Genomic DNA, 13,931 nt, shown 5'->3' on the forward strand with positions numbered 1-13,931 from the left:
TGGAAGTATCCAAAATGCTGTCCCAGAAAGTTCAGTGTAGGAGTCCAGCTACCAGAGGTGGGAGAGCAGTGTTGCGAGTTCCTGGAGGCTGCTGTCTGTGTGACCATGTATTTACTAAATTTGAAAGGATACAAATATGATTCTTGGTAAGAAATCAGCTGGAAACAATTCCTGGTGAACTGTCAGAACAGCCTTTGAACCCACAGTGTTGTCCCTGTGTCCTGATGCAGCACAAGAGCAGGGCTGGTGCTACTGCCACCACCTTCTTCATTTTTACAGTGGAGAATTCCTTTAGCCTGAGCAATAAAACACCTGGCAAACTCCAGCACCCCCACACCTGTCTCTGCTTCTGCTTGGGTTGAGCAGATGGGGTTGAATGCACAGCAGCCATACCTTGAGAATTTGTGAGGCAGTGGATTATTTGGATAAATTTAGGGATAATAGTCAGCCTTTCCATGTGCTAATCCTCTGTGCTACTGACTCCCTCCGTGGCTTTTGTAACCCACCTCAGCTCTTACACCCAGCGTTCTCCTCTGAGAAATAACGCTGCACTCGGGCTCGTGAGGGAGGTGAATCAGCTTTAATTAAGATTTGTCGAGCACTTTGTTGATAAGTTCTCAATAGCTGGTTGCTATTTTTTATGAGCACGCAGATATTCTTAGCACCTGCAGTGGGAAGTGACACAAGGCTGGGGATCTCTGGGAAGCAGCCCTGCCAAGGGAGACGGCGCCTGCTCACCGTGAGATCCATTCTGGCTGTGGTTCACGAGGCAGCTCAGCAAAACCCCAAATCCCTCTGAGTCTTTGGGAAATGTGAAACGTTCCTGAGAGCTAAGCCCTGCTTTTGCATGAGATTTGTAGCTTTTGCCCCCTCGCTGGGTTTCTCCCAAGCTGCTGGTTGGGTTTGGTGCAGCTGTGTTCTGGTGTCACCTGCTTTGTAACACCTTGTGGCAATGGCTTTTAACAACTGTCCCCTCAATTTAAGGTGTCTGGGGTGGGCAGGGCTGGGTGATGGCCCCTGTGGGCTTCAGGCATTGCAGAGGTCAGTGGGGTGGAAGGGGAGGAGAGAAGCTAGGAAACCATGCCCTCCCCCAGGGCAGCATCCCATTCCCTGCTGGCTTCTCTGCTCCAGCAGCAGGTGGCAAATGAAGCTTGATGAGCTCTGTTAGTGAGGGATAAGGAAGGCGTGAATGGAAACGGCCACAGCAGTGCTGGCTCTGTGTTGTGTGGGTGCCCCTCAGCAGGATGAGGAGCTCTGTTGTATTTTGGGGAAGAGAAGGCTGTTCATTTGGCTTTGTCACTGCTGTAGGAGTAGCCAGATGGAGGATGCTAAAAGGAAATACAGGGCTGGAACAGCCTCCTTGTCCATGCCCCTGTCCTGAGCCAGGGGGGAGATACTTGGCTCCAGGCTGGGCAGTGGTGGATGGTAGTGCAGATCTGGACAGGGCCCAGTTCCCTCTGGGCCTTGATGGAATCCCACTCTCAGAGCCTGACAGCCCATCTAACTTGTCCTTGCAGCAAACTGAGCAGCCAGTTTGTGTCTTGCCTTCATAGAGTGGGGAGTCCTGTGGCTGGTTTTCCTTGTGAGTAAACCCTGTTAAAATCTGAGAGCTGGGACTGGCCCTGGAGGGAGCAGGAATGGAGAAACCCCTCCACAGCTGGTATAGGGCAGCATGTTTTATACTGCTGACTGCTCTGCTGGCTGCCCAGACCCTCTGGTTTGTGTGTACCTCAGAGCTGATACCAGCACAGAGCCCAGAACTGGGTATTTTATGTTTCTGGATCACAGAGGGGAGTTCAGCTCTTTGGAACTGCGGTGTCACAGTGCTGGCACATTTAGTCTGGTCCCCAGTTTTCCCCAGGTTCCCTCTGTCTGGAGAACTTTCCCCTGGACTCTGTTTGTGTGCTTGATCTCTGTTTGTGCTGTTTCCAAGTACACTTCTTTGCATTGTTTTCCTTGCTTTTCTTTCTATTGATTTGTTGGTGTTTTGGGAACTTTTCTTCAGTTTATCAATTCCGATCATGACCTCCAGAGTGCCTCCAGCTCTTAACTCCTGGGCATCCTTTCAGGTTTTATAAAAGTGCTTTCTCTTCTTTGTTCAAACTATTAATGGAAAGGTTGAACAGAAGCAGACCTGGGCTGAGCTCCCAGGGCTCATACACAAGGATTTCTCTTGTGGTGACAGGGAATTGCTGATGGCTACCCCTCAAGTGTGTGGGGTTGAGTTGCTTTGGTTGATCTTTTTTTTTCTTATTAATGAGCACTGGGCCTCATGAAGGTGAGCTTGCCCAGACCCAGCTCCTCTGGCTATTGAAAGCATCAGATGGATAGAGTGAAAAACCTGCTTTGGGCTGGTCAGAGGTGTGATGGGCAGGTCTCTGTAGGGGAGGATTGTGTTGTGCTCTCCTTCTGAAGGCTGAGGTGATTTTTAAGAGCTTTCATGAACTTTGTTCACCTGGGGCTTCTTGCTGATGCTTGCTGGGGCTGTCACAGCTCTGAGACAATCCTCAGCCCTGCTTCCCATTCAGAGCTGCCTCAGCAGTGGGCTGTGCATGGGGGAACTTGTGTCCAGCATCTCCTGCTCCCCTTTTCTCTCTATAAGTCTCTCCTCAGTGAGAGTTGGGCTTGTCTGTATGTGGCTAAGGTAGCAAAAATGCATTTTTCTCCTCAAGCAGTTCCAAGTTCCTTGTGTGGTTGCTCTTCTCTGGAAAAGATAAAACTACCTGCTCTGGAGAAATTAATGACGCTCGTTTTTATTCCTAAATAGTGTGTCATGGTGGGTGTGGTTGCAGGACACCTCACTGCACCAGGCCTCTGCTGTCACCTCAGTGCCAACTGCTTAAGGAAGGGCTGAAATAGATTTCACTGGAGCAAACATCTCTGCCTAGCTCTACCCTCCCTGAGTTCTGTGAGCACTGAGCTGCTGGGCTCAGCTGCCTGAGGTTCAAGAATTGGTCCTTTTCTGAAGTGCTATTCCATCTTTCTTTGCACATGGATGTAACTGTGGGGCGAAATTTGGGCCCCACTGAATTTAAGGACAACACAGGGTGTTCATGTCTTCCTCCTCTTAAGGCTGGTAACTTGTGGTACCCAGCTGTTCAATCCAGCTGTGCTTCAGGGACACCATCAACAGGATGGAGATGCTGTGCCCTCTTTCTATTGGTCTGTGGCTGATGGTAGAGTCATGGAATCATGGAATATTCTGAGTTGGAAGGCACCTACAAGCATCATTGTGTCCAACTTGGTGGATGCCCTGACCTAATTTCAGTTCCAGGGCAGAAAATTCAGTCTCCCTAAAACCTTCCTATGGCTTCTGTTGGATTCTTCCTCACTTTTCTCCAGGGGGCTGTGTGCTGTAGTTGAATATGGATGGAAAGGTTGTGTTCCACTCTGGATTACAGCTGAATCTCAGTGGTGGATAAATTGCATCCCAAGTCTAGTTTGCAAAGCCCTTTGGGCTTCATGGGCTGCAGGAAGCTGTATTTTATTCTGGATGTGTGTTTGCTGACAATTCTATAGGATTTGCAGACAGCAGGTTGTAAGAGCCCTGATTATACTGGTTCCCTGTGCAGTCAGACTCTGCCCAAATAATTCAAGTGCCTGCTGCAGAGAGAGGGAAAGGAAGATGGAAGGATGATTTAGAAATCTCTGGAGTAGATGGGAAAAAGATGCATATGTTGATCTGAAGGAGATACCAAGCCACATATATGTCTTCCAGCATCTAAATAAAAGTCAGGATTTTTTAAATGGTTGCCTACTTAAAGCCCAAATAATTCCTTTAACGGCACGTTTTAAAGGTTTAACCTAATTTTAGAATTTTTATTTCAAGTGTCCTTCCATAAAATTAACTTTTTGAATGCAGAATGCTTTAATGTCTTCCGTGTTGGTGCTCATTTTCAAGAAATCTCTGCACAGTTATTTCTTATGTACCAGTTAAATCTATCAGCCAACAGACGTCAAGTGTAGCAAAAATGCTATAATAATATGATGGTCTAATAATAGTTATAATGATTCTAATTACCTGGTGCAGCTTTAAAGAGAGGCAGATTCAGAGATGAGTGCAAAGGAGGTGTTTAACCTTGAACTGCAGAGGCAGGGCTCTTCCAGAGGTGCCTGTGCTGCGCCCTCTCCTCCCCATCAGACATCCCCCTCCCTTTATTTCCTCCAGCAGACTGGGAGCAGCACTCTGGTGTGTTTTTAATGATCAGACCTCATTCTGGCTGTGCTCAAAGAGTGCTGGTGAGCTGAGGATGAGCACGTTTCCTGCAGTACCTGGGAGTGTGAAGCCTGCTCATTTTCAGCCTCTGTCTGCCCTGCTCCTGGCGTGCTCCCACAGCCTGATGATTGTGGCACTGGAGGATTGCTCCCACCCTCGGAAGCTGCAGAGCCTCAGCAATGTCCATCCTCTGTGCAAGCTGCTTGTGCTGCTCTTAACCATTAGGGGTGGCTTTGCCACAGCCTGGGAAGCACAAAGCCAGTGTCTCCTGATGGAGAGCATTGGGGGTGTGCAAGTGAGTGGCTGAGAGTTGTTGATCCCTACGGAGGCTTTGCTGTGGGGGTAGGAGAGCACTGGGCTGGTGCTTGAGTGCTGTGCTTGCCTTGCCTTCGACAGGCTGGCCCCACAGAGCCTTGTCAGAGTCTCCTTCCCCAGCTGCTCCATGTGCCAGCCCTGTTACATCACTCCCAATGCCCTTTCACCACTATTTTTCCTTTAGGAAGGATGCAGGGCTGCATTTGCTGTGTTCCTGTGGTTTTTGCCGGATGTTGCTGAGTGCTGTTAGTGCCTTGGGGTGCCAGTGCTCATTGTGGCTGTAGTGTAATGGATCCCCTCGTGTCACAGCTGCTCATTTAATCCTGTGACATGAGGGGTGAGGAGTCCCTGGCTCACAGACCAGCAGCCTTTCCACAGAGGAAGCTCTGTGTGGGCTGGAAGTTGACAGCTTTCAATGATTATATGCTGAACCTTCTTCCTATAAATAATTGATTCACAGGCTGATGAGAACTACAGGAACTTGTCTCTCAGTTGCTGCTCCCTGGCATGGACAGCAGCTGGAAATGTGCTGTTTTCCTATAAAATGGATCCAGAGGTGCCCTTGCTAGGTTTTCTTTATTTCCAGCCTGTTGATAGGCTGACCTGCTCTGCTTCTCAGGGAAGCCCTGCCTGCCAACACCTGCAGCACACCTTGTGACAGGCCTGGTGCTGCTGAGAGCTCTGCCACCTGCAGCCTTTCCCTGGGGGCTGTTCAGCCTCTCCCTTGGGCACGTTCAGCCTCTCCCTTGGGCACGTTCAGCCTCTCCCTTGGGCAGGTTCAGCCTTTCCCTTGGGCAGGTTCAGCCTTTCCTTTGGGCAGGTTCAGCCTCTCCCTTGGGCACGTTCAGCCTCTCCCTTGGGCAGGTTCAGCCTTTCCTTTGGGCAGGTTCAGCCTCTCCCTTGGGCAGGTTCAGCCTTTCCTTTGGGCAGGTTCAGCCTCTCCCTTGGGCAGGTTCAGCCTCTCCCTTGGGCAGGTTCAGCCTTTCTTTTTGGGAGGTTCAGCCTTTCCTTTGGGGAGGTTTGCCTTCTTGCTGGAGTCAGTGTGTGTGTGTGTGTGTGTATTGGTGCATCACCATGGAGATGAGGCCACAGGAGCTGCAGGGTGCAGCCTTTTCCAGGCTCACGTGAAGAAGGATGCGGTAACGGGCTCCTCTTATTTAGGGAAAATGATTTCTTGGAGTAAATAAATTGTCAAAGAACACTTGGCATCAGCTCAGGTGCTATTAAGGAGAAGATCTCTTGAAGCCAGAGCTGTAAGGCTCATACAATATTCACCTGCTTTGCTGTGTTCCACATCAGGCATTGCTGCTGTGCCCAATGCTGACTCACTGACCCACTTGTGCTTTTACGTACCCCGATATAACAAAGCTCAAGTTGCTTTTCTCCTCCCTGTGTAGGTATTTGTCATCCTGCCACAACAGCACCTTCCTGGATCCCTTTCCTTGCCCACTGAATGTCCAGGCTTTCAATGCTTTGAGTGGTTACAAGGCTTCACCTCCTATGGCTGCTGCTGCTTTGGCCGGGTTTGGGGAGGACGTGGAGGGTGTGTGGCTGCAGTGAGTTCTCCCCCATGCAGAAACACCTCTCTGGGTTGAGCACACCCCAAAACCCTGTTCTGGTCATGCAGACATTCTTGGGGGGTTGGGGACACTGCCCTTTCTGTGTGCCTGCCCCTGGCACACTCTTTCCGTTCTAGTTTCTGGTACACAGAACCCTCCCAACAAGGTCTGGAAGGGCCCTGTGGCAACTCTGCCTCATTGCCTCCACGTCTTATTCCAGACTTCATCTGTAAACATCTCTTTGCCCTTGCTAAAAACACTGTCTCTTAATTTCTCTCTGCGGGAGTATTATTTGATTTGTAACAGTTTTAGGACGTTATTTGAAAAATCCAATATGAAGCTGTATTTCATTTACTGTAATGATCCACTAATGCAGGCATATTTCAAAGGCAGGCAATGCAGTACTGTGGGGTTTAATTAAATTTTGTTTTTCAACTGAGCATCAATAGACAGACACTAACAAATGGTGGACAATATGCATACAGAACGAAGTCTCTTCATTTTCCTTTTCAAGACTGTGGAAGTGAAAATGTATAGCCCTTAAAATGGACTTGGCCTGCTCACAACTGCTGCTTTAGTGTATTTAACTCACTTCAGGAGGAGCTTTTTCTTCTTACTCTGCCTTAATTAATTTTCTTGCTCTCTTCCTGCCCACAAAATAAACTCTTACACTGTGGAAAATTTCCAGCAGGAGCCGTGGGTGATCTAAGTGCTTCTGCAAGTTCTGCATGTAGTTTTGAATACTGTGTTGGTACCTAGTGTGTGATGGCTCCTCCAGATGGGCCCTCCTGAGGGTGACAGAACAGAAGGGCTGGGTGTGAGGTTCCTGTCTCTGGGAACTGGACATGGCATGTGCCAGCCTTGGAGAGGGAGGGGAAAATGGTGTTGCTGCCATGTTGTACTCAAATCAGGAATCAGTAAGTGGCTCTGGAGTGCATTTTGTTCCTCTTCTCCCAGCAAACGTGGGGTAATCAAGTACAGAGTGTATGTGGGGAAGCTCGGGCAGAGTGTTGCACATCAGCAGGAGGTTTCTGGGAACCATCTGAGTGCTCACAGCGTGGCACTTGGACACGTGTTCTTGGGTAAAGAAATTTGTCACGGGTGCTGTTAATGGACTCCTTTGTTCAGATTTGAGGAGCAGGGTGAGATGGGCTTGCTGAGGCAGATTTGGTTTCTCCAGGTGTCTGGAGAAATTACCATTGTTCAAGAACAGAACCAGAGTTTGCTGAGGAACCCGATGTGAGTGTGACTCCCACTGCACTCCAGCCCTTTGGTTCTCTCAGAAATCTCAAAGGCAGAGAGCTGAACAAAGCATTAATTTTTCAGAGGCAGAGTCTCCATTCAGAGATGTGAGTTCAAGCCATGTCCTGGGTTGATGCCTAAGGCTTTGCCTGCTTAACCTGCCTTCAAAGGCTGGGGGCAAGGGCTGTGCCTGGAGCTGGCACTGCTTTCCACCGCTGAGCTGGGCTGGGTCACAGTCCAGAGAGCTGCTGGCTGGAAACTGGAGTGTGCAAAGGCTGGGAATCTGTGGGAACCTGACTCCTGATGTCTGTGCAGCTGTACCTGCCTGAAAAGCATGGCTGGAAATGACAGACTGGAGGCTGTAACCTCCTCCCCCTCCCTGGGATCTCAGTGTAATGCTTGCCGTGTTCCAGGCACAGCCTGTGTTGTTTGCTCCTTGCTGGAAGCAGCACCGTGAGTCCTTTGCAGCTCTCCTGGTGCCTGGGCCGGCTGAGGGTTGTGTTCTGAGCTGGGTGAGAGGCTCCTGGAGCAATGGATGGGGTCCTGTGCTCCTGCCAGTCCCTGTGGCTGGAGAGGAGTCCTGGTACAGATAGAAGGGGTATAATTAGAACTCGTCATCAGGCACCGGATGCTGTTTAAATAAACTGGAAAAACCCCTCACAGCTGAGGTTTGTACTGGTCCTGCTAATGCTGGGGGAATGCCCCATGCCTGAATCCTTGTTCTTCCCTTGTTCCTTGCTTTAGGCTGCCAGATTTCCCATTTGCTCACTTTGTTTTGTTGATAGGCAGTGTCAAGGTTCTGTTGCTGGGGTTTGGGGCAGGATGTTGCTTTCTGGTGACTTGAAGCAACACGTCCAGCTTCTCCTGTCCTTCCTTTGCATCTCCTGCCTTTCTGCCTGTGGCTGCTCTCACTGTGCCATAAACTAATCTCCTTCCAGCTAGGAACTTCAGGCCTCTTGCAGACTCACTTTTATGGGGCCATTATCCATCATCTATAGAAGGAGAGGCTTTCCTGGCTGTGGCAGGGCTCAGGTGGCTGCTCCCAGATGGAGCACACTGGATCCTCTGGAGCCAGTGGCTGAGCCCTGGGCTGAGGGATGTGCCCTCTGTGCAGGCCAGGGAGTGCTTGAGCCTGGTCTTTGCACGAGCAGGTGAGTGATTTGAGATCCTCACAGTACTGCTGGCATGATTTATTCTTGCAGAAGTGCCCACAGCAACTTCAGGGGTTTGTTCTGCCCAGCAGGATCACAGACAAGGACATGCCTGGGCCCTGTGCTTTAGTGGCTCTTGCAGGACTATGCAGCAAACAGGACCTGCAAGGGGCCTCAGCACAAGGGCACAAGCCCAATGCATGGGGAGCTGCAATGGTGCTTGGGAGTGAACAAAAATAAGTCTATTTAAAATGAAAAAGTAGTAATCTGTAATGCACTTTTGAGGGAATTATTGTAGCAGGAGAGCATGTGCTGGCTGGGAGGGGAGAAGCACTTGCTCAGACAAGTGATAATCCATTGCAGCCCATTCCAGACACCTGGCAGATACCAGCCTTCCTCAGGCCTCCCTGGGATGAGCGATGTGCTGTGCCACTGGATGAGGAATGTGGAGTTTCCGGACTATGTGGAGTGCTAATTTAAACACCAAACCCTTGTTCCTGATGGGAGCTGCTGGTGTCTGCCTGGTGTGGGGTGCTGCACGGGATCTGCAGTCTCACAAGGAGTGTGCTGGGCTCCTCAAGCACTCGGGGCTGACACGGTCGGCTCGCTTCCTTGGATTTCTCCTCTGGAGTTTGGCAGCTGTCTGCTTCAGGGAGCACAGTGGCCTCCTAAGAGTTTATTTGATCTGACACATGACAAATTGTTTCTGCTGGCGGCTACTTGAGGCACAGTCTGTTCGCTGGCAGCCGCGGCTCTGCGGGCGCTGGGAAGTGGAGGAAGGCAGCCCTGCCTCCTCCTCTTAGGAAACATCAGTGCAGAGAGCGTTGCTGTGACCCCCCCTGCCATCCCAGCCTCCTTTCTGCTGCTTGGTAACGGTGCTGCTGGCATGGATTATTAATGGTGTTTGTGTGCTGGGTGTGTCTGCAGGTGCTGGCTGTGGCTCCCATGGCGGGGCAGAGGAGAACCTGTGTTCTGGAATCAGACCCAGTTGCCACTAAAAACACTTTGTTAAGTTCCTTTTTTTAGGACACCCTTTTAGCTCTGCAATGAGCAGCAGAATATTACATTCCTCAGCAGAATAAAAAGTACATGTCCCCTGTGAGATAGTGTAAATACATTTTATCTGTTCTATTACCTGCAGTTTTCAGAATATGTCCCCTAAGCATTTTAATCTTGTTTTCCAGAGTTGTCTCAGAGTGAGGAATTGCTCCTATTTGCAACTTTGGGAATGATTACTTGTTCATTAATTTCTTCCCTTTCCTGCTGTCCATCTATTATTGCTTCCAAGAGAAAAAAAACCTCTCTGTAAATCTCCTCCAAAACAGGGCTGAGTGCCTGATTAGACAGAGAGTTATGTGTGCTGGGAATGTGTTCCCAGGAGATCATCCTGGAGCTGTGCATGGAGCCCTGGGTGCTGGTGTTCTATGCTCTTGGGCACACAGAACCCACCAGGTGATGCCTTTTCCTTGGTCTTAAAATGAGGAGCCAGACACGGTCAGGGGATAAAGGGTTTTTATCTTGGTATTTAATAAAGATCTTTATGGTGCATCACTTCACCAAGGTGGAATGTGCTGAAATGCACACACATGGTATACAATTTATAGACCTTGCAAATTAGCATATTTAACAAAGATGCCTCAATGAGAGGCTTGAAGGAATAGCCTGATATCTTCCTATTTCAAAGTATTTCTCTAGAATAGGAAGATGGGCTTAATTTTAGTTTACAGGATGTATTTTAGAGGGGATCTTGGTTTCTCAAGATAGCTTAGGGCTTTCTGGCCTCCAGCTGAGAGGCCTTTTGGATATTTGGTTTTCTGACCTAACAGAATGCCAGGCTTATGGTAAGTGATCAGACATAAGGAATTACAAGTGTGCATGTTAGGGGCACTGAGAATACATAAAAGGTACATAAAAGAATGGCGAAAAATCATCATGGCATCATGGGTGCCCAGACTGGCTCCCTGCTCCTTGCCCTGGGATGAAACAAGCCCAGCAGGCAGCACGTGCCAGGGCAGCCAGGCACACCTGGAGCACACCTGGAGCACTCCTGGGGCACACCTGGAGCACACCTGGGAAACACCTGGAGCACACCTGGAGCACAGTGGCAAGGCAGGAGCTGGAGTCAGGGCTTTGCTGCTGCTGTGCTTTGCCTGCAGTGCCGGGGCTGTTATGAAACAGGAACGAGATGGGACAATGCAGAGCAGTTCCTGCTGCCACGCTTTTGTCCAGCAGCTAAAAGCCTGTTCAGAGGGTTTTGTGGAAGCCTTGTTTGCTTTGGTCTTTTTTTGCTCTTTCTTTAAGTACAGACTTAAAAGAGCTGGAGACTGGAGGCCACTGTAGTTATTGTTTCTTCCTGAATAGCACAATAAATGTGCCATTGGTCAGGGTCCTTGCCTCAGAAAATATGTGGCCTGTTCCCACTGCTGTTCCCTGTGACATATGAGGAACTGCCCCTGCCTGCCTCTGGGTGCGTGGAGATTTTTCACTCCCTCATTGGGGTCAGTGCTAAAACTTGTCTTGACGTGTGACGTGTGTGGTCACTGGAAGTCACTGTGGAGGCTGTCACTGAAACAGCCTGGATTCACAGAGCAGCTTCATTTAGATGGCAGCTGATGGAGGAGCTCTGCAGAACGGCTGGGTAGAAAACCTGTGTGCAGGAGGGGACAGCTGAGAGCTGCAGTTATCGTGGGAGAAGCTCAGACATGTACAGACGTGGTGTGGCAAACCTGTGGTGGATGTGCCATGTCCCACCTGCCATGGCACCACCAGGGTGCACAGGCAGCTGCTCAGGATGTTCTGATGTCTCACAGCAGAGAGGAAGGTGCTGTGTGGGATTTCTGGGCTGTTCAGATGGTCTGGGGAAAAGCCCAAAGATGGCCTTGGGCCCCCGGGTTCGAAAGGACGAGAGGAAGCTTCAGATTTGTTCTTGGTCTTGGTGTTTATTAATTGCTTATCTAAAAGATTTTCTCTTGGCCTGACAGAGTTCTGCTCAGCAGTCAGCCATGGGCACACACTGAAAGCCCCTGGGGCGGTCACCTATCTTTATACCCGGAGTTACGTATACAATATTTATCATTTTTCTCCAATACCCTCTACCCTTATTAACCAGTGTTCCCCTAGTAAGGTCCAATCCCGGAGTGCCAACATCACCACAGAAGATGGAGGCCCAGAGGAAGAAGAAGAAGGAGAAGGGCACGCCCCAATCCCTCCATCTTGCCTCTCTAGACCCCCCTGTACAGGGATCTTAAACCCTGTATCTCACACTCCAATTAACTTGTCCCTTCACCATTCACCCCAGTGAAATCCTCCCGTCCTCATACTGATGTCATCTCCCATGTGGGATCAAAGTCCAGCCACCAGACATCTCTGGCAGCATTCCAGGACTCCCGAGCCCCCCAGGGGGGGTCTGGTTCACCCTGCACCCCAGTTCTGAGAGACTGAGATCCCACAGTGCTGCAGGTGCCTCTTGGATCAGAGCTGAGGGTGTGTGAGGGAACAGCCTGCTGCTCGCTCTGACAGAAGATTTTGAGCTCTTGGCTTTGCCAATCACCTCACAGCAAACACGAAGACATGGGAGTGAAAGTCCCTGTGTCCTTTGGCTGCTGCTTGGGTGTTTGCAGAGCCAGCAGGTACAGTGACAGCCAGGACTGTCAAAGGAAGAAGCCTCTGTGGAGCAGTGCTGCTCAATACTGAGATATGCCAGTCCATGAAATGGCTCTTTATAGGGTGTCTCACCAAAAGGATTTTCCTTTTGAGTGTCTGGATCTCCTGCTGTTGGTCTGAGCTCCAGATGAGAAACAGTGCTTTCACTGGAAGGTACTGAGGTTGCAAACAGAGTAATTGTCCCTTAGAAGAGAAAATTGTGGAGGAAACCCACTCAGAACACGTCTCTGTTCTTCCTCAGAGCAGGTTTAGGAGTGCTGTGGCTGAGGGGCAATGGGGATGGAGCTGAAGTTCTGCTGAGTGAACCCCACGGCTCTGAGGAGCGGGAAGCCTGGTCATGGAGCCCAGGAGGGACCTGGGAGCTTTACTGGCTCTTTAGTTCTCTCTCCACAACCCATGAATGCAGATCTCCTGGGGCAGCAGAGCGTTCCTTGTGAGGGGAGCCCACGGTGCTGCGGTTCCAGTGGCACGTGCAGGGTCCCATGGCAGTGCAGGCAGTCACAGGAAAGCTGTTTCATCACCTCTGCTGGGATTCATGAGATGTTCAGAGACAGGTTCTCCACTTAGTCAACGTTTTATAAGGATTTAAGGCTGAGGAGCTCTTTGAAGCACCAATGCAGCCTGTTCTGCCATGACAAGGTGGAGATGAATGCTGGTGTGACTTCCATTCCCAAGGAAAATGCTCTTTTGCACAGATCACAAGCTGTGGCTCTGCTGCTGTTTGAAGAGACCTGAGGAATCTCAGATCCAGGCACTCTGTACCACATCAAAGCCTTCCCATCTGAAGGTGAGGTGATGGGGAGCTCCAGCTGCATGTCCTTCGTGTTTGGGCAGCAGAAGGAAAGAAGGTCCCTGAACCAGGAGTTGCTTGGAGGATCAAAGCTCTGCTTAGCAGAGGCTGACAAGGCAAAAAGCCAGGATGGCAGCAGGAAGGACAAAGCCTGCAGAAGATCTGGGCCATCTGATAGCAGACCTCCAGAGGGGCCTGGGAGACCTTCTGCTGTGCTGGAGGAGTGGGGCCAGCATCTCCCCCCGAGGAGGCAGACCTGCAGTGTCCTGGGCTTGACTGGAGCCATTCCGTGGTGCCTGAGGGATTGTTTAATTAAAAAGAATGCTGCACCATCACATTTCAACTGTTTTCTCCACACATTGCTGCAAGTAACATCTAAAATAGCTCTAAAAGGCAACAAACCATTCCCCAAAGCAGGGGTGGCAGATGAACAACATGAGAGGGAAGGAATTATGTTCTCTTTCTGTTTTCTGTGTCTGTGCATTTGCTTCTGCATTTGCAGGCCTTGGGGCTTGTTTTAATTTAAATTTCCTTAGGAAAAACCCTGTTGAAGGAATGCTGCCTGCAGTGGCTGGCTGTTCTGCTTTGGCTTTGTCCTGGGGAAGCTTTGATGGTTGGGGAGCAAGAGTTGCTTTTCAGTCTTGGTGGGAAATGCCTGGATAGAGGAACAGCAATGACCACAAGATTCACTTCTGGATGGTGGGACTGGCAATCTCTCAGCTCTCCCTTCATGCTCATTCCTGTCCCAGGGCTTATTTAATTGCTTAACAAAGGCATCCTCTGCAACCACTGAGAAAGGACCAGTGCAGGGACGGAAAAAAAGCAAACTTGCATCAAGCCTTTGATCCAAGCACAGGGAGCTACTGCTGCTGACCTCAGTGTTTGTAACCATGGTGTCAGTGTTGGAATGGAGCAGCGGAGCCCCAGTGTGGGCACTGATGGTTCCAGATTGATGCAGGGACTGGGGACAAAGCCAGGACTGGTCCTGAGGGAAC

Source organism: Melozone crissalis, unplaced genomic scaffold, assembly GCF_028551555.1.
Source record: "Melozone crissalis strain CALT ecotype California unplaced genomic scaffold, PUWL_Pcris_2 ptg000139l_1, whole genome shotgun sequence".
In the NCBI taxonomy this organism is placed as follows: domain Eukaryota; kingdom Metazoa; phylum Chordata; class Aves; order Passeriformes; family Passerellidae; genus Melozone; species Melozone crissalis.